Source organism: Camellia sinensis, chromosome 9 (genome assembly GCF_055761805.1).
Source record: "Camellia sinensis isolate YWXY chromosome 9, ASM5576180v1, whole genome shotgun sequence".
NCBI lineage: Eukaryota > Viridiplantae > Streptophyta > Magnoliopsida > Ericales > Theaceae > Camellia > Camellia sinensis.
Genome location: NC_138969.1, coordinates 178,352,853 through 178,365,980, shown reverse-complemented (window position 1 = coordinate 178,365,980; position 13,128 = coordinate 178,352,853). Strand labels below are relative to the sequence as shown.

At 35.2% G+C, this 13,128-nt stretch overlaps 1 long non-coding RNA gene and 1 pseudogene across 7 annotated transcripts; both read right to left on the bottom strand.

The window, feature by feature from the left end:
• Positions 1 to 2,205: 2,205 nt before the first annotated feature.
• On the bottom strand, positions 2,206 to 6,774 carry LOC114319640 (uncharacterized). 6 transcript variants are annotated; one of them, XR_014340682.1, is made up of 8 exons: positions 6,631 to 6,774; positions 6,405 to 6,529; positions 5,972 to 6,152; positions 5,622 to 5,858; positions 5,343 to 5,511; positions 3,874 to 3,917; positions 3,294 to 3,366; positions 2,206 to 2,255 (listed from the first exon to the last, which is right to left on the bottom strand). It is a non-coding gene; the product is annotated as an uncharacterized LOC114319640 (long non-coding RNA). The 6 variants fall into 6 exon arrangements; XR_014340685.1 differs by having other exon boundaries at positions 5,382 to 5,511; XR_014340683.1 differs by lacking the exon at positions 2,206 to 2,255 and adding an exon at positions 2,274 to 2,291.
• A 2,199-nt stretch (positions 6,775 to 8,973) lies between these two features.
• On the bottom strand, positions 8,974 to 12,802 carry LOC114319639 (cyclase-like protein 2; annotated as a pseudogene). The gene is made up of 4 exons (XR_014341349.1): positions 12,139 to 12,802; positions 10,882 to 10,978; positions 10,045 to 10,117; positions 8,974 to 9,088 (listed from the first exon to the last, which is right to left on the bottom strand). The product of XR_014341349.1 is annotated as a cyclase-like protein 2 (transcript).
• Positions 12,803 to 13,128: the final 326 nt, after the last annotated feature.

Genomic DNA, 13,128 nt, shown 5'->3' with positions numbered 1-13,128 from the left:
AAGAAAACTTGTATTAAGTTCCACGAATTTTGAAGAAAAACAGATATCCAATTTATCATGCAACCTAGCATTTATCAAATTTGAAAGACAACCTTATGTGCTGAAGGACATACCTGGTATTATGATACTGAAGTAGGAAAACTTAAGAACGCAGATTTTGGTGAAGATGCAACTGGAAACAGTCGCAACAAATCCTTAAAAAGTTTCTGTAACGCCCTCAAAATTAACCCATTATATATATCATAAACATGCATTATTTAAAGAAGACAATTAATTAATTCATTCATCAGAGTATTACTAAATAAAGCATTACATGTAACATCGAATAAAATGCCCTACAGGCTTACATCTTTCCAAGCCAACACTTGGATTCAAAAATATGTGTTCTAATCTCAATACAAGAAAAGCCCTAGGCTTGAATGTTTACATGTACAAATAAATATCAACTATTAACTGAAGATAATCTTCTTCAATCTAGATGCCAAACCCTCCGAAGCTAAGTCCTTGGAGGTAGTTTATCGCCTGAACCTGAAAATGATGTTCCCATAAAGGGTGAGCCACAGCCCAGTAGAGATATACTAAACCACATATAAGCAATGAATAAAGCAATACCATTCAACAGATGGTCAACCAAAATAATCAATTACTTCATTTTACAGTCTCATGACACTATTGCCAAAGATACGTTTTACTTTCCAATTTTATCCATATGGCTCAGAACCTGGCCAAAGTTACAACAGTGAATCACATATATCATATTCACATCCTTCCATTATCAACAACAAATGAGACTCAAGCTCATATCAAACACTTCATACTTCCAGATTGATACACATTTTAGTGCTGTATCAATAAAACACTTCTATATAAATAAGCACACATAAAAGTGATGCTAATGGAGTCCATCCCCTATCTCCTCCCAAACAAAATCCGGTTTAGAGGTCCATCCCCTATCTTCCCCTAAACCGTGGAGTACATCCCCTATCTCCTCCCACACACAAAACAATGTATGCAAATGCAATGCTCAATCAATACACGTATTTTCTGTATCAATGCCATAGTCAAAATTAATGATTTAACCAATGTGATTAGTTTCAGTTATTCCTAATCCACATGCAATGTCTACAACAATCACGACTATCCTCCACCGATAGCCCAAAACAGTTATTTCTAAACTGAAAATAACCATGTCAACAATTCAATAGACAAATGATACCAACTACCCAATTATGCCATTTAATCAATAAATTCCCCAATTCCATGAATTTAACCCTCTTTTCCCAATTCCATGAATTACTTATACAAATTAATTCAATAATACAACTAGGGGTTTTCCCAAAATTTACCCAAGTCTTCCCAACATATCAAAATACCAAAACTTAGAACAAAACCTATAAAATGGAGTAGGAAATCCCTACCTCAAAGAAAATAACCCGAATGGAGAAGATAGAGATAAATGCCCAAATTCCAATGTGCTCCAAATCACCAAATGTTCAGATTAGAATGAAGCCCAAGCCGTCCTCTATCTTTCTAATGAAGGATCTAGGGTAGAAATACACCCTAAGTGGATCAAATCTAAGAGAGAAGGTGAATAGGGAGAGAGAGAAGTCGGACCTAGGGTTTGGAATCAAAAAGAATGTGAAAAGGACTGATCAAAATCCGCTGTTGCGTATATAAACTGGACAGGCTCACTCGAGCGAAGACTTGGTCGCTCGAGCGACCAGACACAGAGAAACTACACTCGAGCCAAGGAAGCCTTGCTCGAGCCAACAAGCCAAAAGCTCGCTCGAGCGAAAGAAAGCTCGATCGAGCGAAGAACTCAAACCCTCAGGTCTGTAACCAGACATACGCTCGAGCGAAGGAACAATTGCTCGAGCGAATAAAAGCTCGCTCGAGCCAAGAATGCAAAGCTACAGGTCCAAACCTGAAACAAACTCTCGCTCGAGCTACCAAACCCCGGCTCGAGCGAAGAACCAAAAACAACAGCTTGCTCGAGCGACAAACTCCTCGCTCGAGCGAAGATCCAAAACACTGGACAGCAACACTTGATTTCTAAACCCAACCAACCTGAAACAAACCTGCCCAACACATCCTATAATTCCAAATGAGAAATAAGGGACAACAACAACCGTTATATAATGACAGAATCTACGGAACCTAAGTCCGGATACAATAATCAAATGGGTGAAGACCGGGGTCGCTATAGTTTCTTCTTGGAAATTGTAGTAAAGGGCACTTCGAAGGCCTGCTTGAAACTGCCAATGTGGAGTGATAATATAAGGCATTAATAACTAGAAACAAGCCACATGACTATTCAGTTAAGTTTTCTCAGAGCACAAGAAAGAAAGAAAAAAATAAACATGGGAGAACACGACAAGGGAGAATTTAGATTTTGTTGAATTAGAAATATGCCAATTAATGGGTTAGCACCCAACTCAACTGCTAAAACAATCTATTTTTAAACTAAACAAGGGAGAACACAACAATCTTGAGTAATCAAACAAAATAAATTGGGCTTTAGATTGTAATTTTGCAAACTTCTCTTATTATGGTTTTCTACGAATAGGTCACACATGTTGAACATACAAGTCAATCAAAATAAAAACTTGTAGTGCTTCTATTTCTCAACTGCAGAGAGTTATTCCTGGTGCAACTTGATCAAAAAAAATCAAACAATTTGAGCATGCATCACATGTGACATATATATGCAAGTCTGTAATAGAGATTGAACTAAAAATTGCACATACCATATCCATTATAGTTATGGACAGAATTATTACAGCCAGTATGCAGCATATTTGAGATACTCAACAAGTAATTTAGGCAAGAATCCGAGTGTCTTGGGTGTCTATTATGTCCATATACACTTGAATTGGAGCAGACTAGCACTAGTAAAACTGTTGAAAGCCGCAACACATCTGTAGCCACACAGGCTCAGCTGAAACAAACTTTTAGAATGTCACTAGCATTAGGCTTTCAACCAAATATGGAACTTCAATAAAGACTATTGTCCATGCGACTCGCCCTATTTTTCTATATTAAATTCTTATATGAATTGTAATAAAGCATTCTCAGTTAACCTCATATAGTAAAAAATGATAACACGGACCAATTGAATTCACTTCCACAACAACTTTCAGTGGTATTGTATGTCCAACTGAAACAATTTCATTCCAAATCAACATAGTTGACAAGTAGTAAATACCCCAGAACTCAAGACTTCCTTGAAGAGCATAACCGAAACATGGTCCACACATACGATCATTCTGCAAAACTAAATGTCATGTATTTACCTGTCAGTGTTTAATGTTCTGAAAAGCACACGACGTACTCCCATGGGAATATGTAAGGATTTCATAACTTTAGCTGTGAGCGAGAGAGAGAGAGAGAGAGTCATAATTTAATCACCCAATTTTAGAAAAACATGGAGAACATTAAATACATAATAGATACTCTATTAAGTAAACCTGGATAAGCACTTATCAGAATGCCCCTTATTGTTAAGTGAGTATTTATATGAGATGGTGAGTAAATTTACAATTATATATATGGGCATTATATCATTCAGCAAGCATTTGTTTAAATGAGGGACCTTCTATGTGAAACTTTTTGACTGTTAACTTTCACAATAAATTCCTATCAGTAAAGGGCTATGGCCAAAATCCTCTTTGTATTATTGTTGTCCAACATTATTGCTTTCAATCTCTTTGCTAAGAACCCAAAAATCTTACCAATTAATGTGGATATTTTGAAGCTCTGACCCTGTTGCTAATATATAATGTAGAGCTTTTACATCCACCATTACAAGCGTGCATGTAACTAGTCAAAACAACGAGGAATGTGAAGTGTAGAAAAAGGATAAGATACTCAGACCTTATTTATTAGAGCACTCATTGGATTCCATCAGTTGCTGTGGCCTGCGATGGTAAACATTGATTGTAAGTGGTAGAACACAATAACAATAGTCAAATTAAAATGTCCACTCTTTTGAGTAACAATACAGAGCTTAAAAAATAAATTGGTAACCTCCAAATAATGCGGAGTAGAGCTTTTATGTAAAACAATTCAAATGACGTTGGTAGGCACGTAATTAGAAAGGAAAATCATGCTTTTTTACAAAGCAAACAAAACTGCCAATCAGCCAACAAATAAGGGAAATATCATGCAACATAACGAAAAGTGTAGTTTAAAAATAAATAAATAAATAAGGGTAATTTATGGTCATAATGAAGTATACATAATAGCTTAGTGACAAATATGGAAACATTTCTAAGAGAATGGAAGTATTGTTGCTTGCTCAAAATATAAGGTAAACTTCTTTCTTCTTAGTTAAGGACAAAATATGAGGTAAACATATCACTCAAATTACTCAATTATAACAATGCCAAAAATTCGAATGGAAATATTGTTATTATTGTTTAGGATTTGAAAGAATTTTGTGTGATCTTGTACACCAATACAATTGTGGCCCCTTTACACAGCCTTAGGATTGCTAAATGACAGATCCAAAATCCATTTAGCAACAAATCTAACACCAAAATGGGAACAACTATACTTGCATCCACTTACTACAACTCATACAACATTAATTCTCATTAGACATGTTGTCGTTCCACGTAACACCTATTCAAACGAGGGACACAGTGTAGTTCTTATCCATTCTTCAAGCCAAATAAGTAGGCATTTACAAACAGTTTCGTAGCCAATGTCATCTAAGAGATTCAGTTTTAACTGAATCGTTAAGCTCTCTCTCTTCTGGTAACCTAATTCAAAAGAAATTCTAATCACAGAATTGAATAAAGTTACATACACAAAATTTCCTAAAAATCCAGAATGTATTTCCTTATGATAAATAGTAACTGAGTACACAGTACAGCTCCCAGCGTGACAGACTAATTTTCCAGTTGCAAATTATTCCTTTTTGTGCTCAAGACATATTTCATTATAGAGAAGCCTTCCATATCTCCTATACACAATCTTGTGGAAGTAAAAATCAAGGACCATGAAGAACTCCAACACAATTGTAACCATTTAAAAGATTACTTGTTCAGATAGACATGAACTGAAATTTAAAATAATGAGTTTGTTAATGCATATCAATATTAACCTTCTAGATTTATTATCGTTGCAGAAAAAAGGATACAATAGGGATGGCTTTATTCTATAATGATTTTGTCATTTCAATTTGCTTGTTTAGAAAGTACATATATCACAAACAGAGTTGTAATTGAGAGGATTGGAGTGTAGGATTAATAATTGGAATCACATCACAAGCTATCTTCGGAAAGGATTGATATCGATAAGTCAAAAAATAAAAATAAAATAAAAACCAGAATATTTACCTGTATGGCAAGTTCCCTAGTTGGGCAGATGACTATTACCTCTGTTCGGATTTGATGTAACTTCTCCACAGCAAGGTATCAGAAAAGCAAGGGTCTTTCCAAAACCTGTCCTTGCAGCTCCAAGAATATATTTGCCTTCCAAAAGTGGCGGAATAGATCTGGCTTGGATCTGCAATTGGAATCAGACAACACAGGTTATACCAACTTAATAGCATTAATAGAGTTGAAAACTGAAACACATTGTTTGAGGCAAGATTACGCCGCAGCCATTTCAGTAACCTTTTTGACACTTGAGTTGTGTAGACTCTTCATCTCATCAGCACTCCCCTCAACTCCAGTCTCTATTTTCTTTCCATTTTCTGATGCTGTGGCACTTCCATCAATTTTAGAACTTGAACTGAAAATTAGTTGCACCTGTTTTAGCTTTCCATCATAAAAGGACTTCTATTCAGATAATTGCTTCGCTTTTCTTTGGTTAAATAACAAAGCATAGTGGTTGGACAAAGACTCCAATTCCTGCAAATGATAGAAATTTAGAATCTTCAGCCAGAACTATCATTCCAGATGGCATTGAATTGAAAGACATTCAACCAAGAAGAAAAAGAAGGTGATCTCCAACTGTTCTGGACCTCCGTATATGTAGAAGCATCTATCAAATGTCACTTCTTCAAACAATTGATCCTCATCATCTTGTGCTTGCGCTCCCTTCTTATGAACTTCAATACCAGTTTCTATAATCAGAAGATCCATGGTCTCCTTGCCTACAAGCTCAAGCACTTGCATTCGCTTTGCAGTAAAAGCTTTTCCACTCTATAAAACAATGGCACAGACATAAGTGATGCACTAATTAAATTTTCAGAAATAAGCAATCCTCTCTACCGGAGCATCAAGATACATGAAGCTTTCCTCTATAACTGAGGCACTATTTAAAATAACAAGCACATAATCAAAACAACAATATCATGTGTGTGTGCATGTATATGTATATCCATCTATGTACAAGTAAATTATATATCACAATCAAATTCTGCATGAGGAAAGCACGTGGGAAGAGATACACACCAGATTTCAACAGCAACACCATGTTAAGGGCACCCTTCTTCAACTGTCACCAGTCTACTTGTGTTCCGAACTGAAGCATTGATTGTGGCCCTATCTAGTGGCCTAATTGAGCGAAGATTTATAACCTGTTTAAATAGTAAACCAACACTACCATATTTAAAACTGATACTTGAATGATTTTAGGTCTTACACCAACACTACCATATTCATTTAATGTATTTTATACCTCAGCACTGATCCCTTCCTTCGCAAGAATCTCAGTTGCCTGAACATCACAGAACACAGTTACACTTAAAAGGGGGGCACAAAATTTACTAACTATAACCAAAGGCAATATAAACGAGAATTTGAAAGATATGCAATGTCAACAAACAACAATGATCACTAATGTTCTCATCGAAGACCAACAGACAAAGATTTGACAAGACCAACACAGATAAAACTATTAGAAGACCAACAGACAAAGATAAATCTATTATGTCAGTATATTTTCATGCGCAAACATAGATAAAACTTAGACAACCAAAGCGGCAAATATTGACAGAATACCACTACCAGCACCAACATCCACAACCACAACACGACCAACAAAATCAGTGCAATTTATTCAATTTAAGTTCCACGAATTTCAAAGAAAAACAGATATTCAATTTATCATGTAACCTAGCAGGTATCAAATTTGAAAGAAAACCTTATGTGCTGAAGGACATACCTGGTAATATGATACTGATGTACGAAAACTTAAGGATGCAGATTTTGGTGAAGATGCAACTGGAAACAGTCGCAACAAATCCTCAAAAAGTATCTTCTTGGAAATTGTAGTAAAGGGCACTTCGAAGGCCTGCTTGAAACGGCCAATGTGGAGTGATGATATAAGGCATTATTCAGTTAAGTTTTCTTAGAGTAAAAGAAAGAAAGAAAAAAATCCTAATTTTTTAAGAAAGAAGAGAGAACGAACTCTTCTAAATGTGTATCCATTTTGGACACTCAACACTTGGGTAAGGGTATGGGATATGTGTTCAGTTAAGAAGCATGGACACTTCTGCAAAGGAAGCGTGTCATGTCCAACATCCGTGTCCGACACCGACACTCTTCAGACACTTCTTCAACGTGTCTTAATTAAAAAAACAAATCCATGACAGCGAACACTTCACTAAAACTTCGTGGATACTTCAGTGACACTTTTTGAACCCTCTAAATACCTCCTATGTGATGAATTTTTTCAATAACAATGTCCTACATTCTTAAAAAAACACAACTTATGCATTCTAAATATGTTTGGAAATATTTATAAAATGAATACATCATGTGTATTACAATGTTCTATAATTTGTTTTGTATTCTTTAGAATATAATTATTACTGAATGATATATTGACTTTTAAGTTATGAACTATATACTTTTTTAATGTGATTAGTGTCTTGTTATATATTTTTCAATAACAATGTCCTTTCCAACAAAGAAACTATCACGACCCCAACCCGCCCCCATAGGTCTAGGATCGTAACCGGCCAGTAATTCGTGATTACCGAAGGCCTAACTGACAAAGCAAACAAAAGGGGGCTAGCGGAAGCTATTATGTAAAAACAAAGTGTCCATTGAGCTGTGCATTCAGATGACATTGCTATTCATATATATATATATATATATTTATATACACACATATATACACGCATAAGTACAACAACCATTACACGTTCGTCAGAAAAATATAAGGAAAATGAGAGAAAGATACTCCTATGACAAGAGTTATAATATTAAAAACCACATGACCAAAACACACGAATGCATAAAATCTAGTAGTTTTTCATTTCAAGGAAACCTAAAATGACCATGTAACAAGAAATATGCTGGAAATCTTTTTCTTTTTCCTTCTTTTTTTTTTTTTTTTTGGGCTCCCTACAAAGTGATGGATGTCTACATGAAAATGCAACATATATTCTCAATGAGACCATTCAAATTCCAGGAAATGCCGAACAGGTCCTAGTTGGGCTCAATGTTACAACATTCTAAGACATTATTGACAACAATTTCACTTCTGGATGAACTTAAAGAATTTAGATTTTGTTAAATTAGAAATATGCCAATTAATGGGTTAGCACCCAACTTAACTGCTAAAACAATCTATTTTTAAACTAAACAAGGGAGAACACGACAATCTTGAGTAATCAAACAAAAAAATTCGCCTTTAGATTGTAATTTTGCAAACTTCTCTTATTATGGTTTTCTACAAATAGGTCACACATGTTGAACATACAAGTCAATCAGAATAAAAACTTGTCGTGCCTTTATTTCTCAACTGTAGAAAGTTATTCCTGGTGCAACTCGATCAAAAAAAATCAAACAATTTGAGCATGCATCACATGTGACATATAAATGCAAGTCTCTAATAGAGATTGAACTACAAATTACACATACCATATCCATTATAGTTATGGACAGAATTATTACAGCCAGTATGCAGCATATTTAAGATACTCAACAAGTAATTTAGGCAAGAATCCGAGTGTCCTTGCCATGTAATTCTCAACCAACAAATAGACTGGCTGCATAAATGTGTTCAGCTATACTAGTGGGTGTCCTTACCAACAAGTTTGATGTCAGTGTTCTCCACCAACCACTGTGTCCCATCTTTCGTGAATCCCACGTAGCTTGTGTCAAACTCCTTTTTCCACATAAGTCATCTGTAAGTAATACATAATTTAGCTCATTAGTGCAGCAAAACTTCTGCCCTTGAATTGGAGTATACAAAAAAGGTAACCAAACATTGAAGTAGTAACAAATAAGGTGGTTAAAAAGTACAGTACAAGAAACAACCATCTGTTTAACATCGGTTGTATTTTACACAGACTTTCTTTTTTAACTTTTTTTGTTTTTTTTTTTTTTTTGTCAGTTGTTAGTTGTTAAATTAGCACCCTGGGTGAGTTGAACCCCCAACCTCACCCTTGCAAGCACCTAAGAGTTGCACCCATGTCACTAGGCCACAAGGCCACCAGCGCTTGATTTTAACTATTAATACTGATGTATACCTTACTATTTAACCAGGATTCTAGGAATAAAAACATCACCCAACAGGCTGTGGCATACCTCATGAACCATATATTCCCTTTCGGATTCTTAAATTTGAGCCTAAAAAGGCTATCTCTACCAATATCTCCTATAATTTCATAGAGTTCAATAAGTTTTTCTGGGTGTCTACTACGTCCATATACACTTGAATTGGAGCAGACTAGCACTAGTAAGACTGTTGAAAGCCGCAACACATTTGTAGCCACACAGGCTCAGCTGAAACAAACTTTTAGAATGTCACTAGCATTAGGCTTTCAACCAAATATGGAACTTCAATAAAGACTATTGTCCATGCGACTCGCCCTATTTTTCTATATTAAATTCTTACATGAATTGTAATAAAGCATTCTCAGTTAACCTCATATAGTAAAAAATGATAACACGGACCAATTGAATTAACTTCCACAGCAACTTTCAGTGGTATTATATGTCCAACTGAAACAATTTCATTCCAAATCAACATAGTTGACAAGTAGTAAATACCCAAGAACTCAAGACTTCCTTGAAGAGCATAACCGAAACATGGTCCACACATACGATCATTCTGCAAAACTAAATGTCATGTATTTACCTGTCAGTGTTTAATGTTCTGAAAAGCACACGACGTACTCCCATGGGAATATGTAAGGATTTCATAACTTCAGCTGAGAGAGAGAGAGAGAGAGAGAGTCATAATTTAATCACCTAATTTTTAGGCCAAGTTTGGCATGATTGAAAAAAGACAAAAAGTCAAAAAGTCGCTATCCTACTTAAGTCACATCATCTTATTTAAGTCACATCACCTCTCTAACACATCACTTCAAACCCAACCCAAACCCAACCCATATTTCATAAAAAGTCAAAAAGTGCACTTATTTAGTCTTCCCAAACTAGAAAAACATGGAAAACATTAAATACATAATAGCTACTCTATAAAGTAAACCTGGATAAGCACTTATCAGAATGCCCCTTATTGTTAAGTGAGTATTTATATGAGATAGTGAGTAAATTTACAATTATATATATAGGCATTATATCATTCAGCAAGCATTTGTTTAAATGAGGGACCTTCTATGTGAAACTTTTTGACTGTTAACTTTCACAATAAATTCCTATCAGTAAAGGGCTATGGCCAAAATCCCCTTTGTATTATTGTTGTCCAATATTATTGCTTTCAATCTCTTTGCTAAGAACCCCAAAATCTTACCAATTAATGTGTATTATTCAACTAATAGAGCAAGCAACAACGAGGTGGAAAAAAGGCATGTTTCCAATCATATGCAAAGAAAAATACTGCAAATGGCTACCAGTTATGCTCTTGTCTCTTAGAAACATCAACAAATTATAGAGAAGGAAACAAGGAAAGTAAAAAAGAAAAAAGAAAAATTGTTTTCTATCAAATGTAAAGCAATTTACTATAAATGGATACCAGTTATATTCTCATCCCTTGGAACATCAACTAACAAAGCTAGACCTATTAAAGCAAACAAATTTAAACATCAAATAACAAATAAATAAGCATACATGTAAGTACTATACTGCAAGAAGAGGAAGAAATATTAGAATAAAAAGTTTGTAAGAACAATTATCTTTTCATGATATTCTTTAACTTCAATTAAAGACCTCCAGAGCTTTCAAAGGGTTGCCAATTATTTACTCTTCCCAGTGGACCTCATAACATAATGTCAAGTGGTGTTACTTGTTAACTGAGTGCAACATAAAGTCACCTACCACAAAGAGATCAAAAATAGGAAAGTTGAGGAAAAGGTAGGACTTAAAATAAAGCTTTAAGTTTTCCCCATAAAAAAAGAAATACATAAGACACTACTTAACAATTTTTCTGAAAGATTAAAAAGCACCTCTCTGGAAACAACCAACCCAAAGACTCAGTTGTCAGGATCTTATTTAAACACTGCACCCAAAATAGTAAAATCATCCAAAGTATAAAATAATAGGAATGGATTAATTAAAAAATAATAATTTTCTTCACTTTCCTTACCAAACCAAAGCACAATCCTATGCGCATTAATGGATTTCAACCTAACCAAAAAATAAAAAATAAAAAAAAATTATATCAATCTTTACCTCCCAATGGCACAATTTTCTCAATAAGAAAAGTAATTCCAAAAAATCTCCAACCCATCCTAGTGACTATAATTTACAAGAAAAGCATTCAAAATTTTAGTTCCACTAGTGCTTTTTCCCATGTAATTGCACCTTCAAGGGTCATTCCCATACCCTTAAGGTGAGCATAAAAACTTCCATTGCCACCCCTCCACTAGCATTTTCCATGAAGTCTTACACATTTTTCATACTTTAGTTTCTAGACCCACCTCTCAAATTTCAAGATTTGTTGAAAAAATCAAGTGTTCCAGAAAATGATGAACTTTAGTAAGAGCATATTTAGTAGACTCGTATTAGTTGCGGAATTACTAAAAAACAGGCCAAGTTGATTTCATGTTCAAAATATACAATGGCCATCTAAGAGTAGTTACTTACTAACATATCCACAGGACCCTGACCATCAAAGTCATAAGACTTCTTAAAAACATAAATTCAAAAAACAAATTGTTTTACAAAATTTACATAATAAATTAATCAAGCTAATAAAATAATTGGCCAAACAATGACAAAAGAGCACTGTTGACCAATTTAATACCATTGAGTACTTCACTGTCAAGAATATCCTATCAAACAAATGTCCCAGTGCATCAACACGAATACCATACAAATAGGTCATTTCATGATAGATAAGTTACTATATGAACCATTCATCATGCTCATAGAAAGTGAGAGAAACTGTCCAAACCCCTTAAAGCCCCCAAAAAATTTTTTAGGACTGAACCTATGCGTAATCTAAAAAATTCTTCAATTGCCATAAACTTCCCTTCTCAAAGGAACCAATTTCCCACCCATTACACTCCAACACCATACCCAGATGGATAAGCATCATTAGTTGATCTCACAGTGCCAGAGAGAACATGACAATTGTCATACTCAAGAATGCATGTATAGATGTATGTACAAATTGCTCAAATTAAAGACCAAAATTTAACAATCATGATACACAAACAATTTTCATGTTCCACTCAAAAGTAGACCTTTAAATTCAAACTCAAGCTCAAGAATTTCATCAACAACTTCAAAATTAGGTGAAGCTTAATGATTCATCAAAATTATAGAAACCTAACTTAAGGTCAAGCAAGATCAAATAGATGAGCTCTAATTTCTTCAAAATTTGGAGACTTCTTCTTGTTAGGGTTTTTAATTTAATTAACTACCCTAGCTTTCAAGCTTCGCATTTGACAGAGACGGAGAGACGGAGATAGACGGATCGACAGAGAGAGAGACCGAGATCGACGGAGATCGAAAGAGATAGATGAAGATCGATGGAGATCGACAGAGAGAGACGAAGATCGACGGAGATCGATAGAGAGAGACCAAGATCGACGGAGATCGACAGAGAGAGACCAAGATCGACGGAGATCGACAGAGAAGAGACCAAGATCGACGAAGATCGACAGAGAAGAGACAGATCGACAGAGAGAGAGAAAAAAAAACCTGCAACAGCGGCGGTGGCGATTTGAGGCGGTGGCGTGCGACGGTGGCCAGCGATGGTTGGGTGGTGAGCGGGGGTGAGGTTTGGTGGTAACTATTCTGTGTGTGTGTGTGTGTG